This window comes from Numida meleagris, chromosome 1 (genome assembly GCF_002078875.1).
Source record: "Numida meleagris isolate 19003 breed g44 Domestic line chromosome 1, NumMel1.0, whole genome shotgun sequence".
NCBI classification, from domain to species: Eukaryota; Metazoa; Chordata; class Aves; order Galliformes; family Numididae; genus Numida; species Numida meleagris.
This window is the reverse complement of record NC_034409.1, coordinates 2842067-2857356: the sequence shown is the minus strand read 5'-3', so window position 1 is coordinate 2857356 and position 15290 is coordinate 2842067.

The window sequence follows — 15290 nt, the reverse complement described above, 5'->3', positions numbered from 1 at the left end:
GGCCTGCTCTCACCTTCATTGATACTGCAGGGAATTCTTCAGGTTTGTTGAGAGGTTAACCTGGGGACTGACTGTCCACCTGACTAGTCCCCATGCTCCTCTGCAGCGGATGCAGTAAACTTTTCCATTTGCTGTCCCCAAGTATGATACAGCACAGACAGGGACTGGTGATGGATCTAAGCAGGAAACAGCTGCATTCATCCATTGCTTTGTGGCTAAAAAATATGGCTTCAAATGCTCAGAAGAAACAGAATCCCTGCACACTCAAACTCCTTACGAACCTCTGCATTTTAGTAACTGTAATGCATTATTTCTGGCTTCAATGAGGAAGACATTGAGGCTCCAAGAGAATAGATGGAGCAGTAGGAAAGATACCATACTAACCACCAGCTGCAGGTATAGTCTAGAAATGCAATCATAAAACTTTAGCTCACTCTGTCCTCTGGCACAAAAGCCAAAGGGAGTCCCTAAGCATCATCTGGTGTTTTTGTCTAACACCAGAAAGAGTAATGATGCTTCAAAAGGGCATGCTTCTTTTCTGCTTTAAGGGGTAGAAAGCATCATCCACCACCATGCTTGTGCTGGTACCTGGGTTAGCTAAGATGTCACTGCACTAAGCAGAGTAACTTCTTCTTCTATCCAGTGCTGGAAAGACAGTGCTCGAATGCACCGGTGCTCTTATGGTGCTCTTATGCTCTCTCATTCTCTGAAGTTGCAGAGATACTTACTCCTAGACAGGAGCCTCAACAGCATGGTTTTATCCTTGTTGCATTTGGCCTTCAGAGGTTCAGGGACACAGATGTGCTAATAGACCAAAACCAGAGGGAGTAGTGCCTCATTTTACCTGCACAGGTAAATGTTTTTGGAGCAGTCCTCTCCAAATTTGCACACATGAAAAGAAACCTGCTTCCTCGCACTGTCTGCATGTTCACTGCAGCTTCCCTCATCATCACCTTTTCTAGTGCATCTCTGAAGCAACATTGTCAGCCCGTGTTTTCTCCAGCTTGGTCACGCAGTCATGGTAGCTGAACCACACACTTATGGAGCTATTTTTTGCAGCCTGACAAGCAGCACATGACTGGGAAGACTTGTAGAGTCTTTGCTCTGTATGAGCGAGATCATCTGTGATCTGAATCTGGTTGATCTAGTCTGATCATACAGCATAACAAAGGAGAGATCTTCACTTTGGTTTCTCACCTGATTCTAGGATTGCTCTCTACTGGAGCAGAAAAGAAGTATTTTATGGTTGCATTTATTATTTTGGGTAGCCTGGGTTGTTAACAACTTTTTGAGTCTCCTGTAGAGGAATAATCTACCAGGAAGAAGATGAGAGTGAGGTAGAGATGTCCCTCCGTAGTGCCCATCTGCTCCCATCTCTCCAGGGATGACTCATGTTCCTCAGTGAATGGATCCCAGCTGTGGGCACCTAAAACTTCATGTGTCCCAGGCAAGATCTGGTGTAAGTAAGGGGTTTGGTCAGGCCCTGGAACAGTCCATGGCCTTAAGTCTGCTGGAATTCAAGGAGCATTTGGCCAATGCTCTCAAACAAGGGATTTCAATTTGAGGTGGACCTGCGTAGAAACAGGAGTTGAACTCCATGATCCTTGTGGGTCCCTTCCAACACAGCATATTCCATGCTTCCATGATTTCATGATTCTATGGCTGCTGAAGGCAAACAGAGGAAAGGGCAGAGAGGAGGCATGCATCCCACATGGCCGCAGGATGATGTGTCAGATGAGCAGCCAACGCTGTGGGAATAGCCTGCCTCCACAGAGAGTCTGGAAGGGCTTTTTCACATTTCTGCCACATGTCCAGCAGCTATAGCTCAATTTGTACAAGGAGACAGCCTTTGGATAAAAGCATTTCTTCCTACAATCATCCAAAACAGTAAAAATCAAAAGCATGGAATTGAAAGAAGTGTTTTTTGTTTTGTTTTGTTTTTAAATTTTTAATTTCAAAATCTTTTGCTATTGTCTATCCCTTCTTTCCCCCACCGTCCTCCATGCCCCGTGTAACTCATGGGATGTGCCTACAGTCCACAGGGTATGCCAGCCTTGATTTCACCGTGGGATTCACCTACTGCAGGGTCTGTCTGCCTTCAGCACAGCTTTCCCCATTGCTGCCAGCAGCTGGATCGAGAGTTTTATGTGCCCTTGTCACCAGGGGATTAATGAAAGCTGGGAGGATGGAGGGGGGTCACAGCGCTCTGAACCGTGACTGGATCTCGCTGCCACCCAACCTTCCAACTCAATGATGATTTCTAGCCCAGTCTCTTACCCTGCCAAGATATACAACAAATGGTGGGGACTGATGAGAAAAATGGCTCTGTGCATCACATGAAGGGCTATCATAGTCTGCATCCATGAGATGGACTCGAATCCTTGGGTTTTTCCCCACAGTGGGCTTGTAGTGCTAATATTGAGTATTATTTGGGTTTTCTACACCTAACTGTTGAGGTCAGGAAAGCTTAGGGGTTTTTTTGCAGCTTCTTTTGACAAAGTCTTATAAAAAACATATTCATTTCAGTTAAGACAGGTATTATGCATTCCTTGCATGTAAGCATATTGTTCCATTTGCTCCATTGGACATCCAGGTTAGCAAATGTGACACTGCCTATGAGACTCTCAAGCCCTTCACAAATTGTACTGGGGCCAGGGAATATATGGGATGTCTAAAATGACACCCATCCCCCGTACACAGACAGCTCAAGGTCTTGTCTGCTCCCACGCTCAGCTCCCTTGAATTGGTCCTCAAGCTGAAAACTCTCCTGCCATTCAATTTGCACAACATTGCTTCAAATTTCAGAGTGCCATGCTATGCAGGATGAAGACCTGAACTCAGCCCTGAAAGCTTTCTTCATGGAAAGTGTGCTGTCATCATGGATGGAGGTTGGAACTAGATGATCTTGGAGCTCCTTTCCAAGCCAAGCCATTCTATGATTCCGTGATTCTACATTTGATTTTCCCTTGGAAATTTTCAATTTATCATATCCGTCCCATCTGTTGGCTGCCTGGAAATCTAATGAAGAATTTCTTTGTCTTGTGCCTGGGGAACACGAAGACTTGGAAAGAACAATCAGGTGACTGAGGTGCTCCCAGGACCCAGGACAGTCTCTGAGGAGCTGATGATCACACGGACTGAATTTTCACTGGCAACAGAAACAGTAGAGGATCTGAAGGATGAAAAATTGCAGGAGAAATTAGATAAGGATAAAAAAAAAATTCCCCAAAGGCATGTTCTGTTTGCACATATGTTAGGAGGGAGTGTGGAAGAGATAATAATAATAAAAAGAAGACAAACAGAGAGGATGTATCATAAACACTTCCCTCAGCACCCAGCAAATAGGCAGTTATCCAGAGCAGCCAAACATCTGTGACTGTTGCCTTATTTCTGGAGGTGCTCAAGGCCAGGTTGGATGGGGCCCTGGGCAACGGTGCTCAAGGCCAGGTTGGATGGGGCCCTGGGCAACCTGATGTAGTACCTGATTTAGTGGTTGGCAACATCATGGGGCTGGGACTGAACGACCTTTGAGGTCCCTTCCAACCCAATCCATTCTATGATTCTGTGATACCTGGCCAAGCTGGGGGACAGTGTGCTGCTGGTACCCTCTTTGTCACCACTCCTGATTGCTGGTGACAACAGGAGCAGCAAACCCAGCTCTTCTTCCTCCTGTCTTTATGGTAGGAGTAACCTGGGTGAAGGCCTGCTCTGTTTCAATGTAAGGAAGAAGATCTCAGTGAGGTAAGCAGAGCACACTGCCAAGGTGACAGATGCAACAGGGAAGTGGAACTTGAAGGAGAGAGAGAAAAAAAAACAATTTGCCCAGCAGAGCATCAAAGGTAAATATTCTTTCACCACTCTCATTGATTCCGCACCTTCTCCAGAAGTTACTTACCGCCGTTTAAATCACTTTATCCTGTTAATCCACCAAAGACAGGTGAGATCAGGATGGGTTAGCAGAGAATTGCAAATATATTATTGGGATATTTTCTGTGAAGATAAATAGACCTTAAAGCGCCTTAATGTCTAACGCCAGAATGCTGTGCTTAATTAAGCAGCTACAGGGGCCATTTACGAATGTGATTTCTGGATTGATTATCTATAACTCTCTCTGCAGCCCCTATTAACAGCCTCCTATGAATAGGATTGTTTCCTATAAGTGTTTCATCCAGGAAGATGGGGTGGCTGCCTTTGCCAGGCATCTTATTTGAAAGGATCAACCTGAAAATATCGATTAATCTGCAGCAAGGGTTGATAGGGGCAGAGGAGGAGGTATAAATCTCCTTTGGGTCTTGTGGGGGGAGGAGAGCAGTGATGAATCTCCAGATTAAAAGGCTGTTGCATTACCACTGAGAGAGGGTACAATGTGTGTATGTGTCTGTTGAGGCAGATCCAAAGCATGACCTGTGTGTCTGTGTACAAGGCATGATAAAAAGCTTGTACAAAGTAATGGGGTGAGATGTGGTTGCCCTGTTGAAATGATCCAAGACATTAATGTGTCCAAACAGGAGGATGAAGCAGAGGAAACTGGCAAAAGGCTGGTTATAAAATTTTTGCCAGGAGGGTATCAGAACAGTATGCAGTATTTCCAGTGCAAGTGGATTGATTTCTATGGGCTTATTCTGTTACAAACCAACTGTTTTCTGCTCTTAAATATTCAAGTTTTACAGGTCTCTTGTGAAGAGGGTTAGCCAGGAGCAGCGCTTGTTCTTGGTAGTTCCACTGGTAACTGCTAGATGTCTCCTGCTATGTGATGAACAAGTAATTTAGACAGAAAACTGTGCAAAAATTTGCTCCCAGCATGGTAAGAGCATCTAGCCAAAAGAAGAATCCAGCAGACAGGTCACACAGACACCTGGCCAAAGGACTGTGACAACCACGTAGGGATAGAAATAACCAAGTTTTTTGTGGTGCTATCTAGATGCATCCCACTTTTCATAGAATCATAGAATTTTTTGAGTTGGAAGGGACCCCTAAAGATCATCTGGTCCAACTCCCCTGCACTGAACACCTACAGCTAGGTCAGCTTGCTCAGAGTCTGCTCCAGCCTGATCTTGAATGTCTCCAGAGATGGAGCATCCACCACATCCATCCACCATTTTCAGAGTTTTCTCATAAATACACACCAGTCAGAGACTTGACTGAAGTCCTGAGGCCTTGCAATCCAGCTTCAGCTACCATTGTTAATTTCACTCACCTGCAGTGCATGGATTGTTTGTAGCACACAGCATTAGCAGAACCTTCCCAACATTGCAACATTTGGACTGCTCTTCCACTCTAGGATCCACGTAGCAGCCTCAATTGGCAGTGTAAAGGCCATAGGCAAGAGACTGTGGCTTTGTGTGCATGCCACTTTGCTAACTGCAGGATGGGCAGCATCTCTAGCAATGAAAATCATAGAATCATTAAGGTTGGAGAAGAACAATAAGATCACCTAGTCCAACCATCAACCCATGCTTGTGACCACTCTAGACCATGCCACTCAGTGCCACATCTACACCTTTCACTTCCAGGGACAGTGACTCCATCACTTCCCTGGGCAGCCTGTTCCAATGCCTCACCACTCTTTCTGAGAGTAAATTTTTCCTAATATCCAACCTAAAATACCGCAAACCAGTGGAGAGAAGAGCCTCGGGACATTCGAAGGAAGATTTTCTTAGAGGAAAAGGGACACATCCTGTTATGGAAGGAACAAGTGGTACCCGCTTGGGTCTGCACACCAAAGGCATCTTTTCTAGCTTCAGCACTTTCTTTCCAGCTCTTCCTTTTGGCTCCCTCTGCACAGGGAGGAGCAGGGAGCAGGATGGGGATGAATTCTGCTCCATGTGTGCCTTGGGGACGAGGGCAAAGCAGCAGCTCACACACTGACACATGGAAGAAGAGGGAAAAAAAATGTCAATAATTTAAGAGACAAAGCCTCTGCTGCAAAACCCAATCTATTTCAGGCGCCTGCAGCAGGTTTTGGACACCTTGATTAATCATAACTTGCTACATATTATTTCCCTATAAACAAACTACAATGTTAGTCATATAAACAGCTTTATCTTGACAGCTGCAAAATGCCAGGATTTAATGTCGAAGGAACAGAGTTCCACCATATGGTACCACTCCAGGCCTGAGACGTTATAATCCACAGCATATTGCCTTCCGGAAACAGCGATTACAGGGAAGGTCTCTCTCCCCTCTCCTTTTAATTGCATTTGTTGTCTGTAGTTCTCAGTGTCTTTTTCTTTCCTGACAGCTTAGAATAAATCAGAATTGCTCCGGGTGCTTGGGGCTGAGTCGGGTTGTTTTCTGGGTTGTTTTATTTTCTCATTTTCTTTTCTCGTGATGCCAAATGGTTTGGGGAGTTCTCTGTAGGGCTTGGGGTTGCAATGCCCATGCATGATGGGCAACCCACCCACTGCCCCACAGGCTGGTGGATCAGGAAGAGTCTCATTATTATGTCTACATTAAGTGGAATTGCCAGATGGCTTATGCAGTGGATACTTCTCATCCCTCACTTGCAAATCCCCTTTCCTTTGATAAAATCACATGAGACATCAATATTAACTTTTGCTTTCTTCCTTCTTGCTATCAGAATCTGGAGGCATTAAGTTTTTCACTACTGGGGACTTAATGAAAAACTGTCTGGGTTTTGCTGGAAGGAGAAGTGAATGCAGATGTGAACAGTCTGTGACTACAGGGCAAGGACCGGGTGCAGAAGGCAGGCTGCGATGCTCTGAGTTCACCTCTGAAGAGGTGAAATTGGTTGTCTTATCCAAGTCCCTGCCATAGTAAAATGTATGCCTTAGTTCTTCCAGTCCCAGCAATTGTCATAGAATCATTTGAATTGGAAAGGACCCATAAATGTCACCCGGTCCAACTCCCCTGCTATGAACAGGGACACCTACAGCTCCATCAGGTTGCTCAGAGACCTGTTCAGCCTGACCTTGGATGTCTCCAAGGATGGGGCATGCAAGGTTTTGTGGTTGTTATTTGGATATTTGATTCTCATTTGTGGCTGCTGGAAAGGAAGGAAGTTATTACAACTAAGCTATTGTAAATCCTCTATGCTCTCTGAAGGTACAGTTTGTGCTTCTGTTGAGGAATCCCTATATGACCCAACTCATGTAATTTTTATGTTTCATTTTGTTACCATCTGAAAAAAGGATGATAGACAAGATATTTCTTTTTCCTTCTGTTCCATTTCTTTTCTTGCATATCTGTGACACTTTCCTACTTATTGCTCTGGCAATTGCAATGCAATGTCTCTTGAGTGGACACAACCCCAAGTCCAGGTCCCTTTCTCTGACAGTGATGCCCATCTTGCTGTTCCTTTTGCTTCTAGAAGGGTAAGAACCCTCCTATGGCCATTGGATACAACATGGAAGTCATGGGGTCAAACTGTAGTGCAGATGAGGACTTGATATTAGGAAGCACTTGGTAAGCACAGGAGAAATGAGGAGGGTTCTGATCCTTGCAGCACTGCTAGAACAGGAAGCACTGCCATTGCCTAGAACAGTGCATGGACAGGCTTATGGAAAATCCATCCTAGCCCCTGCAAAGTGAGACAGTCAATAACTCTGAGTTTCAGCAGCAATCACCTTGGACATTAAACAAAGCATTGGCAACATGCACAGAATTCAAGAAATCATTCAGATTAGATCTGGAGAGGTGACAAAAAGTTGGTGGCCTCCCTTGACTCAAACCACGCTTTTAATAAGTATTTGCCCAACCTCCTCCTAGAACTCTGGTGACTGAGGGGCATCGTCATAGCCTAAGACTCTTGTTCCCTCATTCTTCATTGGTCCTTCCACATGGACTCCTCTCATGCTACAATTTAGCCTTGGACTATGTCCTCTTGTCTCCAGCAGCAATGAAAATGATCCACGTTGCTCCCAAGAAAGTGGCTGATGGCAGGCTGATATGTGACATATTTCATTAATGAAGTGATAGAAAGAGAAATGGTAATAGTTTGGGCTACATAGTTCACATTAAAGCATGGTTTTCTTACCTCTTTTTTCTATATATATATCCATGGAGGGGGTTGGACTCGATGATCACTGGAGGTCTCTTCCAACCCCTACAATTCTGTGATAATTCAGTCTTGAAAGGGAATAGAAGGTAAATTGCCCACTTGACTAAGTGGACCAATGGCATTAATCTTCCCCCATTTTAGGTATCTAATGTAAGTATCTGTAATTGAAACATGTGTCTTTTACAAAAAGTCATTGACGTACATCTCATATTAGAAACAAGGACAAAAACAGAAAGAAAATGAAAATTGCTGAGCCCATTCCCCTAGATAAGAGATAATGACATAATGAAATATCCCAATTTGGAAGGGACACATAAGGAACATCGAGTCCAACTCTTGCTGTCCACAGTCCTACCTTCCTACGCCCAGGGTGCAGGGATGGTAGGAGGACATGAGATGTGACAGTTCATAACTCAATCTCTAATCTGCACTGTGGATACTTCAAGATCCATGATGTGCCTGCAGGTGCTGACCCCACGTGAAGAATAGGATTTTGCCTCCTTTGCCCTGATGGAAGCAAAAGGCCAGAGGTGGACAATTCCTACTAAAGAAACACTACCAGCTTGAAAGGTGGCTGGTGTGTGAGAGCAGCTGGTTCAAAGGTTCAAAAGAGCCAATCCTACAGGCAGCAGCTGTGAAATTCATGATGGGATACAACCAAAACACCAATTTTATGGACAGCCATTCCACTGGCTTTATGGTTCATCCCTGGGATGGTGTATTAGCATCCTGGCTGGATTGTGGTTCAATGCTGGCAAAAGCCTTCAAGCACTTTAGTGGCTAGGGGCTTAATTGCTGAAGAAATAAGTGCTGCTTCTCTCCCGGTACCCTTGTAAGCACTGAATAAAGCAGTCTTCCTTGGCTAAAGTCTTCCTGCAGCGTTTCTCCCTTCTTCATCTCTTTTGATCTAACTTACAAAGGGTAATTAAAATCCACAGCCAAAACGTGAAATAACTGGGGAAAGATAACATTATTTCCATTAGCAGCAGAGAGTGAAAGAGAGCAAGTGAGCCTGATGGCGCAGATGGAGGATGGTGATGAGTACCGAGTCCAGACACATCCTGATGAATTGCAGCTCGATGTCTCCGGGCCATCTGGAGCCAGTCTCCTCTCAACACGCTGCAGGATCCTGGGGCCAGAAGGGGAAGGAGAGCTCACCACTGAGAGGCAAATAAACTGATCTAGGGTGGGTTGAAGTGATATGGGGAGGCAATGAGACCCTGGCAAATGCAAGGAGTGAAAACTTCACTCAGATTATCATAGAATCGTACAATCGTTAAGTTTGGAAAATATCAGTAAGTTCATCTTGTCCGACTGTTGACCCAACACCACCATGCTCACCAAACCATGTCCCTGTGTATGGACGTGAATGGCAGATAACCCTTTCCACTGAAGTGCAAGGAGATTCCTTGGGGTTGGGATGTAAACTGAAGCTCACTGATGAAACAGAAAAGAAACAGTTCCCATGAATAGAACCACCCTTCCTGCAGCACAATTGCAGGACTGCCATGTGAACAAAGGCACGAGTGCTTGCTAGCAGCTACATCTGGTGATCCTACCTTGTCCATACGCTTTGTAAATCTTAAGCACTCCTTGACCATCTCCATCCCAAGCACTTGAAAAGCTGGGGTTGATGGTTGGACTAGATGATCTTAGTGGTTTTTTCTAACCTTAATGATTTTGCAATTCTATGATTCCCTAAAACACTTGGCTTGAAAAGCTGATGAGCACCCAAATAGCAGCAACAGTCATTGGGACTATAGCTTAGCATCAGGAAAAATCAAGTCCTGAGTATGGTTCCTTCTGAGCCACTCAGGGACCTTCCATTTACCTTTCACTCCTGGTTTAATTAACAAGCGTCTCTCATAAAGCCAATGTTCGCCTGGTTATTTAGGCCAGTCTTACAAGCAATGGGAGAAAGCAGCAGTTCCAAACACTTTTCACCTTATCCTACAGTAACCTCCTCAAGGAGAAATGGCAAACTGTGCCTTATAAACTGGAAAGAGGTCTGAGGGTGATTGATTCAGACATAGGCTCTACTTTGAGGCCAGATAATGTCCAAGGTTAGGCAAAATGAATTCCAGCTGTAATAACCACACTGGGCCACGTCCATTCTCAGCTGCTCTCAACACGGGATCTGCCGCCCACCCTCACCAGACAGGCTGTGGATAATCACCCAGGACTCTTCTCAATATTTCTGCAGCTCTTTACTCTCTTTCCGTCCATAGGTGAAGTTGTTATCTTAAGCATAACACATTTGCACACAAACGGAGGCCCATGTTATGAGCAACAAATCATGTCTTGGGTTAACAAGAGTAAATATACACACCCCTTGTAGCTGCTGTCCCTGGGGTATCCACAAATCAACAGCTGCCAGCCATGTAGAAGTGCTGTATTTGAGCCCATCGTAGAAAAATAATACTGACTGTGACCCACATGTAGGTAATTCTTATTCAACGGCATGAAACAGCGTTCAATAAATTATAACTCCCCGGATACAATTGCTTTCAAATAATATTCTTCACCATTATTGGGAATATTAAGAACCATGTTTTCATGTAGCCAGTTAATCCTTAATTATAATTGAAAAAGGTCATTTTTCTTCAAAATGTACAGAACTGTAAAAGTAGAATTCTTAGACCTCGTAAATTACAAGGAATACTTTGTCTCTACGTATGCATATTTAATCAAATTGTTATTATACCCAAGTACCCCACAAATATTTTAATAGTTCATTAAACAGGTAAGCTATTTATACATTTACACCTATTATAACTTTAATTTAACATCAACACAATCTGCACACGTGCCTTCAGATTCGCTTTCATTTGCATATTCCTGAATTTACACAGTAAGTTTTCCTAATTAATTTTTCTCAGGAGCTCCACAAAGCTAAGCCGTATTCTCATACTTCCAGTGATGGTTTGAGCAGTTGTCCCCTCCCAGGGAATGATTTAATAAAGGAGAGGACTTTTCCTTGGGATGTTAATGGGGCTCATAAATTCAAAGCTAGGAGTCTTCCTTCTGCCTCAGGCGGCTTAAACAATGCAAAAAGATATTCTCTGGCCTCGGCTTAGTACAAGGGGTGAGTGTGCAACCCAGTAAGGAGCTTTCTGTGAAGAACATCCGCTTTCAAAATCGCCATATTAACATCTGCATTTTTGTTCTGGTGTTCGGTAAAGCATTAACAGAGAGCAATATTAGCCCAGTCGGAGAGGTCAGGACTCCTCCAGGTTCTTTGAATCCTTTAATTACATTTGGAAATACTAATGTGACTGCAGACTTTCAAAGGTGAACAGATAAGAGAAGTTGCTTGCGTGTTAGCTTGTAGAGGCCAACGTTGCGCTCCTGTGGCATTCAGCTCCAAAACCATCATAAAATCTGTGTGTGGGGTGGGGAAATGGCTTCAGCCGCCAGAAAAGTCCCCATTATTCTCTGCACAATCATTTATAACACAGTTATGCAATCACTTTAATGAAAGCTTTCAATAGTAATTTCATTCTCAGAACTTCAGCAAAATCAGCTGAAATCCTTGTAAGTCAGAGCTGTGTAGCTTTAGCAGAAGCGTTCTCCTTCCTTTAAAAATGATTGCAGTTAATTAACATAAATGCACTTTCTGCCTTCCAAAATGTTAATTTTATCCACCCTCCTGAATTTCACAACAATTCTTTGACGATTAATCACTGAAAGTAGCATTTCTATTTAAGACTACATAAGTCAGTGACATTACTACTTTCCAAACGCTACCATTAATAGTCAATACGAGTTGATGAATCTTGAGCTGAGTCTCACTGTGAGGGCCAATTCATAGATGTTTAAATGCGGGTAACTTGAGTAACATGCTTAATGTCAGTACTTCTATCTGAGCTGAGCTCTCCTTTTACTGGAGTAAAATTAGCACCTGCCCTGATCTGTAACTCTGCATCAGGGTGGTATGGCTCATACTAGGAGAAAAGATGATGGCCTTAAATTGCCCCAGGAAGGTTCGGGTTTGGATATTAGGAAAAAATTATTCTCAGAGAGAGTTGTTGGGCATTGGAACAGGCTGCCCAAGGGGTGGTGGAGTTACCATTCCTGGAGGTGTTCAAGAAACGTGGAGATGTGGCGCTGAGTGATGGACATGGTTTAGTGGGCACAGTGGGGTTGGGTTGATGGTTGGACTAGACGGTCTTAGTGCTCTTTTCCAACCTTAATGATTCTATAATTCTATGATTCTGTACACTGGAAGTGCTGGAATTTCTCCTTAGATGAGAAAGGAAGACCAGAAAACAGACTCACAAGTAAACATCTACATTCCAGATGTCCACATTCAGTCAAATGAATCCCACTCAGGTATTCAAAGTATCCTAGTCTTGGGTACTGAAAGGGTTTATCTTCATTTGTCCTTGTTTTACTCTCTCCACAATTTTGGGAGGATGACCTACCCTTCTTGCAAGATTGTGCCTGAAGATGATGGGTATCCTAGGAGATAATTTTTGAGCAACAGAGCAATGCCATTTTGGCTGATAGATGAGCAGCTCTCATTCTGTCTGAACTGCACTCAGGAATTCAGAATCAAAAGGGAAGCAAAAAATTGACCTGTCACCATCCCTGATCAAGACAAAGCTGCTTGATGGTCCCTCTGCCACGCTGAGCATGATCGTGCTGTGAAACACCACAGTGTTTTCATTAAGACCAACCTCTGAAGTTGTCAAACAGCATGAGCTGGACACCCTGATGCTTGCTCTTCCCTCCCCTGGTCCTCCCTCCAAACTCTGCTTATTTTCATGCTGACTGATGTTTCACTCGATGTGATGGCTGGTTGGAAATCTGACTGGGAGCTTTTTAGCTAAAAGCATAGCTCAAAGCCATGTAGAACGGAAGCAAGTGACTCATTTTTAGCTGTGGTAAAACTATGGACAGATAATACTAGAATTAAATTTGGGACAGGAAGTGGGAAGTAAAGGTTATTTCTTCCCATGTCAGTAGGGAGAATGAATCAGTCACAATTACTTAAGGAACCTGGGGGAACAGTTGAAGCAGATGTGGTGCATGACAGCAGACCTAATTGGTGTGATTTTTTGGGAAAAGGTTTGTAAAATGTGCCTGTCTCCATGGTAACTGAACATGTTAGAGTGCGCTGGGTCTAACTGACCACTGGGACTCTCAGCATGTGGCTGTCCATCTCTTAAATAAAGGCTAATTGGTTGTTTCCCATCTTTTCTCTTAGGCAGGCATCTGACTCTATTCTACAAATGTTACACGTGAATCACTTCTTCCACCAAAACGTAAAAGTCTGTGCTTTCCAGAGCAGATACGATCTGCTGAAAGAACTGTGGTAAACTTCTATGTTCAAATCCTTGGTCTCCAAAGACAACTTTATCTCACACGTTTATCGTGCACTAAATCTCGTCCAGATGTGGTATATTTTCTAGAGATCATTGGACCAAGACATATAGGGTATGGAGCAAGCAAAGTAATCATGACCTTGCATTGAGTCTGAGCACTACGTGTATGTTTTTCATTAGTTAATTGAATTATATCACCACATGGATCGTGACCATGACTGCATTAGTCTTCATCAATCAGCAAGTCAAAGCACACTCAGCCAGTGTCCTCTGCTCTTTCCAAATGAGCGGAAATGGATCAATAGAGAAATAAAAAGGCTAACTTTTATTTTTGCAGATATTCCATCTCGGTCACTTAGACCAGCAAATGCGGGAAAATAAATATGGCAATTTAAAAATTGTAAAAATCATTCTAATAGAGTTTCTAAAACCAAAACTCAAAACTTTTTGCCGTGGAGGAGCAACAGAGGTGCACTGCAGTATTATTCATAGCTCTTTGTATAGAACATCATGGATTGGGGCCGTTAATTATTTGCCAAGATCTGCCCACAGATAAAATCGTAGAGATTTAGAGGACAATGCTTTGTATATTGCCAACAATGTATTAGTTCATCTTTCAATTGATAAAATAATTAAGGGGTTGGTTGAAAAGGGCATATTTCTCTCTGTGGCCACTGGTGCCTGAAAGCGTGAAATTTCAGAATGTTTCCAATAGCTGTTCATTGGAAGGGGAATAATCCATTTTCTGCCTAATTATTTTCAAGAGAGCAATAAAAACTGTATTAGGAATATTTAAAAATGTAAAAAGTGCACTACATTGGCATGGTTTGAACTTCGGCAATGTACCATCATTTGCAGATGATAATGAAAATATTAACCTTGGGAGAAACCATTTTGTCTACAAATTAATGACAAATAAAAGGAATATTAGTTTCAGACTAATTGCTAAGTTCATATACTGCCTTGTAGAGCAAAGTATGCTATATTTGAATTGTAATTCGGTTCTGTGGGTTATATAACTATGTTTTAAATCACTTTTCCTCATCTGGCAAAGGGTTTCAGAATGACAGAAGATACTTAATAGCCCTCGCCATTGAAAAGATCACAACATCAAGGAATGTCACCATTAAATGGATGTCTGTATAACCTGCGAGTGTCTTAAGATGCTTTCCAGTTACTAGAAATTAACTATTACAGAAGCAGAAGATTGCCCATTTCAAATTCCTGAAAGATGCTGAAGATGGGGATGATACAGAGCCACTTTCAGGAACAGAAAATTAACTTCTTTTATTTCCTTTCACAAAATGTTGAAAGGTTCTTTTGGATTTTTTTTTTTTTAATAAATGGTGCAATCATAAACGTATAGCAATCTGATCTTGTATGAGAAGTAATTTATGATATAATGAGTTCTTTAAAGAGTAAAGTTAAAACTGAATATGGTAAACTCCTATCAGAAAGCAAACCACAGAGAAGTAGAGCAGACCAGCAGGTGCTGCCCAACAAACAGCAGCCCTCTGTGTGCCCGGGCTACACAACAGGCAGCTCTGCCACTAGCACGGGGGACCATGGGAAGGGGGCAGACAGTGGGAGAAGGGGAAGGAGGAGACACCCCCAGGTGGTGCTGAGAGTGAGGAGGAGTAAGTCTAGCTGGGTACATCACACTGTTCCCAAGGAAGACCTCAGGATGACGACGACTTGCAGTGACAACTTCATCTTCCTGCTGGAGGTGATGGATGCCTTAGGACATGGGTGCCCAACCTTTTGGCTTGCCTGGGCTGCACTGAGTGAAAAGGAATTGTCTAGGGCAGCATCTACAAGGTTGCTCCAAAAGTAATGCCTCCTATCTATTTCCATGGAAACTTATGACCTGCACAAAAAGCACAACAACTCTGCTTAATAGAGCAAATTTGCAGCTACAGAATACTCTTTATACATTTTCACCA